This window comes from Chenopodium quinoa, unplaced genomic scaffold (genome assembly GCF_001683475.1).
Source record: "Chenopodium quinoa cultivar QQ74 unplaced genomic scaffold, ASM168347v1, whole genome shotgun sequence".
Taxonomy (NCBI): domain Eukaryota; kingdom Viridiplantae; phylum Streptophyta; class Magnoliopsida; order Caryophyllales; family Amaranthaceae; genus Chenopodium; species Chenopodium quinoa.
Window position 1 is genome coordinate 2,133,241 of NW_018744702.1, and position 9,429 is coordinate 2,142,669.

Sequence of the window (9,429 nt, forward strand, 5' to 3'; positions counted from 1 at the left end):
TGTATGAAAATAAAGATATACTAGTAGATGTGTTAATACATGTCTTGGGCACTGATCCCGATCAAATGGGGCAAAAAAATACTAAAGAATTGAGGGAATAATATTTTTGTAGATGAATGTACGACACACAAACACACACGGATCACCACTCTCAATCATAGATTAAAAAATCAAGGTTAGATTCTTTCTCCCACAACACACACGGATCACCACTCTCAACCATAGATTAAAAAAATGAATGGTTAGATTCTTTCTCCCACAACACACACAGATCACCAATCTGAACCATAGATTAAAAAATCAATGGTTAGATTTACATGAAACCCTTTTGAAACCCTTTCACTCTCACTCTCACTTTACCACTCTCACTGTACCACACACGGCGCCTCTCATTCTCACGCCACCTCTCATCGCCTCTCCGTCTCACGGCGCCTCTCGTTCTCATCGGTGTTTGATGCCCTAAATCTCCAAATTCAGGTAACCACTCTCTCTTTCTCGATTTTAATTGATATTTTTTGTTGGTATGAATTGGTTTTTTTTTTTTTAATTATTTATATTTTGTATATGTATTTCTTGTAATGCATGGCAATTGAAAATGGAATATGGTTTGCTGAGGACTGAGGTATAATCACTGCATAGTTGCTATGTGTTTTTTTTTGCTATTGAATTACTAATGTTCTTTGCTGATGGAATATTCTTTGCTGATTTTAATGTTCTTTGCTGATGGAAAATGGAATATGTTTTTTTGCCCGGGGTAGGGAACAATTTCATCAGGTTTTTTATGTTGCAAGAACTGATAAACATTGAAAGTCTGCTTTGTATTTTTGGATTTGATATTCTGGGGTGAATTGGTGATCCTTAGTGTATCTTTGTGGCATATATCCATATGGGATTTCTACGGTGAAAGGAATTGATGTTAGCTTTCAATGATGCAAACAAGTATTTTTCAATGTTAGCTCTTCTGTTCTGCTGCTGCTGTTCTGCTGTGATTGCTCTGTGCTGCTACTGCTTTGTTGATCTGCTGCTACTGTGTTGCTGTTCTGCTGCTACTGCTTTGCTGTTCTGCTGCTACTGCTCTGCTGTTCTGCTGGATCTGCTATTCTGCTGCCTGCTTCAGCTGCTGCCTGCTGTTCATCTGCCTGCTCAAGGCTGTAATGTTGTTGATCATGTTATGTTTAAGTAGTTCTGTTAAAACTTGTTTAATTTAAGTTTGTATGGATTGATTGGTTTGATTTGATACTTTGTTAGTTTGTTGTTTAAACTGAAAACTTAAGTTTGTATGATTTGGATTGGTTTGTACTTTGTATGAATTGGACTAAATTTGTTTACTGTTATTTTGTTAATTTGCACTTGCTGTGTTAGTGACTTAGTGTGTTGATTAATGAGGCCCAATTTGCAGATTATTGGCCCAAATAAAAGAGGCCCAAAAAATTCGGTTTGGTTCGGGCTTTTTTATTGTGAAACCAAAATAAATATGGAGTTAGAATTCTTCTATTGATTTAATGAAAAGCTTTTTTTTTCCATTGAATCCATGTCTAACAGTTTGAGACACTTGAATTTGTCCTGTCCAAGTTCCAAAATTTCCATCTTTGACTGTTCTTGAGAAACCGGTAGTCTTTAGGTTTAATGATAAGTTTGGAATATTGTGTGTGGCTCTTTAGAAAAATGGATAAGTTTGGAATATATGCTAAATATATTCTAAGATTTCTAATATTTAATCCATTTAATTATATAAAAAAGTTTGTACTATTCAAAATAAAAAAAAAAAGTTTGTAAACGGTTCGATTTAGAAGCGATTTGGTTCATAAACGGTTCGGTTTATAACCAGTTCGGTTTACAATCAGTTCGGTTTTTAAATGGTTCGGTGCAAACGGGTAGCAGTTTGCTAACGGTTTGGTGTAAACGGTTTTTTTGCTAGTTTAAACGGTTTCGGGTTGGAACCGGTTTCGTGTTAGATACGATTCGGTTCTTTTTCGGTTCGGTTTTCTTTCAGTTCGGTTTATATTTGGTTCGGTTTGTTAACGGGTTCGGTTCTTATACGGTTTACATTATTCGGGTCGATTTGGTTTCGGGTTTACTAAAATACGATTCGGGTCGATTTTCGGTTTCAAAAAAATTGGTTTTTAATCAGTTCGGTTCTCATTTGGGTCGGTCGATTTCGAGCAGTTAAACGGTTTCGGTTTGAAATTTGACAGCACTAATCTAAGCTAATTGACAATTATGCTTTAACTTTGTCACATTGATCCCCTCATTTCGCCACATCACTTACTCAACTCCTTATTATGCCACGTCAACCACTCAACTCCTCAATATGTCACGTCATCCAAACAACCAACAATTTTCCATGTTGTCTCAACTATATTGAAAAAAAATATATATAGATGAAAGGATTTGTACACTTGACATCTTAGACGAAAGGTTATTGTTTAACCATCTGAGCTAATTGACAATTATGCTTTAACTTTGCACAATAAATAACTGGAAAACATAGGTAAGAAGTATATTATGTGCATTAGCAATTTAGCAATTTAGCATTATGGATTCTAATCAATAACTATATAAACAATTATTTAATTAGGTAAAAAATATGAATATTTTCTTATAGTAGAATGTATATGTTTTTTTATAGCTATAAATATTTGTGTTAAAGATATGTCAAATATTTTTTATTTTAAGTAATTTTATTGTATAAGATTGCGAAATTATTTTTGTATAAGATTTGTTTATTTAATAACATTTTATTTTGCAAAACAAAAAAATAAAAAAATAATATTAAAAAAAAAAAAACTAAGGACACTCTAGGAGATGACACGTGTCATTATCGGTGTGTCTTTTAGTATATAGTTGTTGATGATTAACTAGATGAAGTCCGTGCAATGCACGCTTTGTTAGTGTTTTGAAAACAATTATTTTAATTAATGTGCTAAAATTCGTTATATATATTTAGATAAAATTCCTAATATCAAAAGATAATATTTTATATTTAATTAATTTAAATTAAAAAATCTCATTCGCCAATTTTGCTTACGTGACATTTGAATTAATTAATTGTAAAAGATTTTAATAATCTTTTATTTAATTGATTGCATTTTAAATATATAATCATACATGGCGCGCTAAGAAAATTAGATCTCACGTGGCTTCTAATCATATATGTGTGATGTGTGTATATATATGTGTGTGTGTGTGTGTATATATATATATATGTGTGTATATATATATATATACACACACACATATATACACACACATATATATATATATATATATATATATATATATATATATATATATATATATATATATATATATATATATATATATATATATATATATTAGATTATTGTAGGGCTAATAAAAATAAATGTTGTTAATTCTCTATAACCAGTGATTTGTTATAAGAATACCTTGTAGTGGAATTATGGGTTCTAATCAATAACTATATATTAGTTATTTTATTAGGGAAAAATTATGAATATTTTCTTTTAGTGGAATGTATATCTTTTTTTATTTTACAGCTAAAAATATTTGTGTTAAAGATATGTCAAATCTTTTTTATTTAAAATAATTTATTGTATAAGATAGTAATAAAAAAAGAACAAACCAGAAGATGACATATGTCATTGGTGGTGTGTCTTTTAGTATATAGTTATTGATTGATTTAATCTCAAACAAGTCAAAGCGTCTATATTTACAATTGTCAATAATAAGAAATATTTACTATTGTAAAAAATAAAAAATTTATTTTGCATGAACTTATCTAAACTTACGTGCCTCAAATGTCAAACGGTGTCTACATTCTTGTTCGACAAAACTTATCACTTTCATTTCACAAGTAGATTTATGGAAGCAAAAACTACTTGTCAACTAGTAGCTTGTAGTAAAGGTTGGCAGTCAAAGCACTAGATGTTTATGTTACTAGTATTTGGTGAAAAAAGTTGTTGGACAACAGATCTTGTGTAACGGCTAAGACAAATCAAGATCTTGTGTATTCCCCTATCCCTCGCTTTGACAAAGCCGAATCGCCCAATTGCATTGAAAGAAGATCCAGTGTGACGAGAACTCATCCAATGAGGTTTTGTTCTCTCAAGTTACACAGTCTATTGCTCTCAACAGTACTTCATTGGTCATACCCTCAATGATGACTATCAGTCCCTACTGATTGAGTTCAAACCTTCTTTTCATAGATCAAGAGTTCCGACCCCACTATGATCCCTTAGCTTGGTACAAGGTCGAAAAGAATGCTTTGCATTCCAAGTGGTTTCATGCCTATAAGGCGCTATCTATGCTACTAAAGTCGGTAAAGGAAATGAATGAAATCAGCTTCTTCAATTCGCATGTGGTAAGCCAAATCCTTTTCTCTTTATTATTTTTAAGCTGCTTTTAGTTCTTCCTTTATAAAGTTAAGGCAAATTCCCGAGGAATATGACATGGCCTTTCAGCCCTTCTTACTATAATTTCCGTGGTAGGGTGTTTTAGTTAGCTAGTAAAAGGCTTTAGGAAAAGGCATAATTGTTCTTGTCGGAAGGGCTGGGCTGTAGATAAGATTTTGTTATTTATTCTCCTGTCATATGTAATAGTAGTTGATTAGGGGATTTTGCTCCCACCAATCGGAATGCGCCACGTGGGCCAATCAGGTCCTGCCAAGTGTCCCCCAGTTGGAACTGTCAGGGCTTGCCACGTGACACGCGCTTATTCGTCCACCTTGGACCTATTATGTCATGACATGTGGCATACTCCATGCCTAATGGAGAAACCGACCACCCAGGCCCAACTTCCGAGGGAAGCCCAATCAGCCCTAGGTTAACCTAAACCTAGGATGGGCACGTTTCCCAAGGTTATAAATACCTCCCTTAATCCTCATTAAGGGGGATTACGAAAAAACACATTAATTACACACAGTAATAACCGGCTGATCTCGCTAACAAAGCAAATTACCTACATTAAACACTCTCACCTAGAGAGACCCAATCACTTTAATTTCCGCATTAATTACTCCTTAATCAAGTACTAACTTGACCGTTGGAGGCGGAGCTCCCACCACCAGGAGTCTCCGTTATTTTGCAGGTACAGGCGTCCGGTTCCAGTCTCGGAATTGTAACTCTCCCGCAGCACATCAGAAAACCCCGAAACATTTGGCGCCGTCTGTGGGGAGAGTACTTCTGAGATGGCATCCAAGTCTGTACCGACTCCTGAAGAGAGGCGTCCCCTAGACGACCCTCAAGTTTAGTCGGACCATGATACCGAGAGTGAATTTGAAGTTGAAGCTCACACAGCTTCAGACGGGACCCTAAGGGCCCGACGTACCCGTCATACCGAAAGGAGGGAACGGGAACATCTTCAAACTGGAAGTGAGCCAGCAGGCGCACCGCCTGTTCGGCAACAGCCGACTGATGGGTCTGCTCCCATCACAAGGAACGAACTCATGACCTTCATGAGGAACTTCAAGGGAGAGATTCAAGAGTTGATCAACAAGAAGCCGCCTGCTCCAGTCAAGGAGCAGTCGGCTAAGAAACCCTCCACTTCACTGAAGAGGAAGCCAGTTCAAGGGCGAGAGGCGACTCCTCATCCTAAATCTAGGAAGCGGGAGCCACCTGCCCTTGATTTCACAAAATTCCGTTTTCCTACAGGAAATAGGAAACCTGTTCGTCATATTCAGGCGGACGGGTCGAAGCAAACATTCACAGACGCTCGGCTACTGCTAGAGCAGAAGAAGAGTGACCGATTGTCAGAGTCGGCCTCTACTTCAAACTTTCAAGACAGTCTGCGAAATGCCTCGATGAGGCATACTCAGTCGTATCATGAGAGTCAGTCAGGCGGTATCATCAAAACGACCCTTGATTTAGGAACAATTCAGCAGGGCGAGAAGGAGGGGCTTCGTTCTTACATCAGGCGGTTTAACCTGATGAGAATACAGATTCAAGGGTTACCGGATGAGGTAGCCTATACTGACTTTTTCAGAGGTCTCAAAGACGGGTCTACCTTCAAATTTGATTTGGTTCGAAAGAGGGTGGCGACTCTTCAAGAGGCCTTGATTGAAGCAGAAGCCTATATACAGGCGACTGATCTTTGTACGATAAAACAGTCGGACGGGAAAAGGTTCGACAAAAGAGAAGGACGACAGAAACAGTCGTCAAACAAAGATGAGAAGAGAAAAGTGGTCTGGGCGGCTGATTCCTCTAAACAGCCTGCCCAGAAAAAGAATTCAAACCATACTCCCCAAAGTATGCGTTTAACAAAGATAACCAGTTTATCCTAAAAGAAATCAAGGGACGGATCTCAATTGAGAAGCCGGTCCCCATGAAGGGTTCTGCAAACAACCGGAATCAAGATAAAATCTGTGCTTATCATGATGACGTTGGTCATCACACCAATGACTGCATCAGTCTTATGCGGTACCTAGACCGCCTGGCTGAGCAAGGTGATCTTGACACTTATGTCAAGACATCTACGGGGAACACTTCCTCAAAAAAGCAGTCGGCCAAAAAGAATCAACAGGCCGACAACTCCGATACAGATGATGCAGTCGTCTACACCATTGAAGGCGGCTTCTCAGGAGGCGGCCCCACTATTAGGGGCAACAAAGATAATATAAGGCGGTTAGATGTAAATTCCGTTCACCAAGAACGGTCGTCCAAATATACATTTCCTGAGATTGTCATCACTGAAGAGGATCTAGGAGGGGTAAGGGGGCCGCATGACGACCCTCTCGTTATTGAATGTAAAGTGGCCAACCAGAGAGTTGGCCGAATCCTCATAGATACCGGGAGCTCCTCATATCTCATCAGCAGCAAATGTCTGTCGAAACTGAAATATCAGACTGACTGCATACATCCGGCCTCCCACCCTTTAGTAGGGTTTGGAGGAGGAGTCGTCCACCCACTGGGACGAGTAGATTTACCCATTCGCCTGGGCGAAAAAGGGGAAGGACGACACATGGTAGTCCGGTTCCTAGTAGTAGAGGAACTCTCGGCCTACAACATGATTCTGGGTCGACCAACCCTGAATAAATCCAAGGCTGTTATAATCCCGTCTCTTATGTTGCTCAAGTTTGAGAGGGATAATGGAACAGTCGGCTCCCTAAGGGGAGATCAGAGGATGGCCCGAGAGTGCTATCTCTCGGATGTCAAGCCCACTGTTATGGCCACTGGGTCAAGTGGTGAAAAAACAGACCTTGACAATGTCAAGGAGAGTGCGCCTGTTCAAGAAGCAGGCGGCAAAAAGAGAAAGGCGTCCCAGACATGGGCCGCAAGAAAAGCAAGAAAATAGCAATCATTGGCAGAGAAGCGGCCGGATGAGTTCCGCCCTCAGCCGGCTGGTGAGCATGCGGACCTGATCTTAGACGACTCACGTCCTGACCGAACAGTCAAAGTTGGGACGACTGCTCTGAGAAACCTTGGTGACGACTTTCACAACCTATTGAAAGAATACAAGGACATATTTGCATTTGAAGTCCATGAAATGCCAGGCATTAGTCCTGATCTGGCGGTACATAAACTCGCCGTGGATCCGAAAAAGAAGCCGGTAGGGTAAAAGAAGCGGAACCATGGAGAAGAAAGAAGTCAGGCGGCAGCCGCCGAAGTTAAAAAATTACTTGATGCAGGGTTCATTCGGCAATGTTACTTCCCAGACTGGGTTGCAAATGTGGTGCTTGTTAAAAAGCCGAATGACACCTGGCGAATGTGTGTAGACTACACAGACTTAAACAAGGCGTGCCCCAAAGACAGTTACCCTCTGCCTAAAATTGATAACCTGGTCGACTCAACAGCCGGCCATGCTTTGATGTGCTTTATGGACGCCTTCAGAAAGATCATCTGTCGGACCTCTGAGAAACTTTCGCCACACTCAGGCGGCACCATGTCATGCTCAATCCCAAGAAATGTGTATTTGGAGTTGAGTCTGGGAAATTTCTCGGATTCCTTATCAATCAGAGAGGAATAGAGGCGAACCCTGAGAAGGTGCAGGCGGTCATTGACATGCAGTCGCCTCGTACCATCCGAGAGGTTCAGAAGTTAACAGGTTGTCTGGCGGCCTTGGGAAGATTTCTAAGCCGATCAGGCGACAAATGCCTATACTTTTTCCAGGCAATTAAGAAAAAGGCAAGGTTTGAATGGGGGCCGGATGCTGAGGCCGCTTTCCAGAAATTGAAAGTTCACTTGCATTCCTTGCCGAGGCTGGTCAGCCCTTTGCCCAAAGAAGTACTCTACATGTACCTGGCCGTCTCTGATCATGCGTTAAGCGCTGTTCTCCTTGCTGAAAAAGACGGCTGTCAGCTCCCGGTCTACTTTGTCAGTCACGTACTGAAAAATGCCGAGTTGAGATATCCCCTAGTGGAGAAATTTGGTCTTGCACTCTTCATGGCTGTTAAAAAATTGAAGCCCTACTTTTTGGCACATGCAGTCGTCGTGTATACAGACCAACCTATCAAGCGGCCACTTACCATCATGGAGTCGTCAGGCCGAATGATCAAATGGGCCATAGAAATACAGAGCCTCGAAGTTACTTTCGAGCCTAGAAAAGCAGTGAAAGGGCAAGCCTTTGCTGACTTTATTGTAGAGATGACTCGTCCTCCTGACTCTCAAGTTCCAGACCAAGTATGGAAGGTATATGTGGACGGAAGCTCTACTTCAAATGGTTGTGGAGCAGGCGTCATATGTCAGTCGCCAGAGGGCGACAGGTACGAGTATGCTCTACGCTTCAGTTTTCAGGCTTCAAACAATGAGGCAGAATATGAAGCTTTACTAGCCGGGATCCGCATGTGCAAGGCGGCAGGGGCAAGAAAAATAGACGCCTGTTCCGATTCACAATTGATAGTGAGTCAGTACAATGGCGAATACGAAGCAACCCATCTGGCCATGATCAAGTATTTACAGGCGGTCCGACAAGCAGTCGGCTCCCTTGAGGATTTCCATCTGATCCAAGTGCCGAGATCAGAAAACAACCAGGCGGATGCACTGTCAAAATTAGCATCATCCGCCTCCTCTGATACTCCTCGAACTGTTTTTTGGGAAGTAATGGAGAAGAGAAGCATCGAGGAAAACCCTATTGGAATCCTAGACAGAAGCTCAACCTGGATGGATTCAATCAGGGCATATCTGACAAACGGTACACTGCCGGATAATCCTCAACAGGCGGCAGCACTGAAAAAACGAGCCACCTGTTTTGAAATGATAAAGGGAGAACTTCACAAAAGGGGGTACCTTCAACCCTTCTTAAAGTGTGTTACTCCAGAAAAGGGACGAGAGATACTAGACGATCTTCACTCTGGTTACTGTGCTTCTCATATAGGCGGTAGGACGCTTGCTCAAAGGGCAAGGCGGCAGGGCTACTTTTGGCCTACTTTGGAAGCAGATGCAATAGAGATGGTGAAAAAATGTGACAAGTGCCAAAGGTTTGGCAAACTAATTCACCGTCCGGCTACTGATCTCA

The 9,429-nt window shown here is 40.4% G+C and overlaps 1 long non-coding RNA gene across 1 annotated transcript; it reads left to right on the top strand.

Annotated features, from left to right (window-relative positions):
• LOC110702746 lies at positions 1-1,349 on the top strand. Its single transcript, XR_002507563.1, has 2 exons — positions 1-477; positions 759-1,349. It is a non-coding gene; the product is annotated as an uncharacterized LOC110702746 (long non-coding RNA).
• Positions 1,350-9,429: the final 8,080 nt, after the last annotated feature.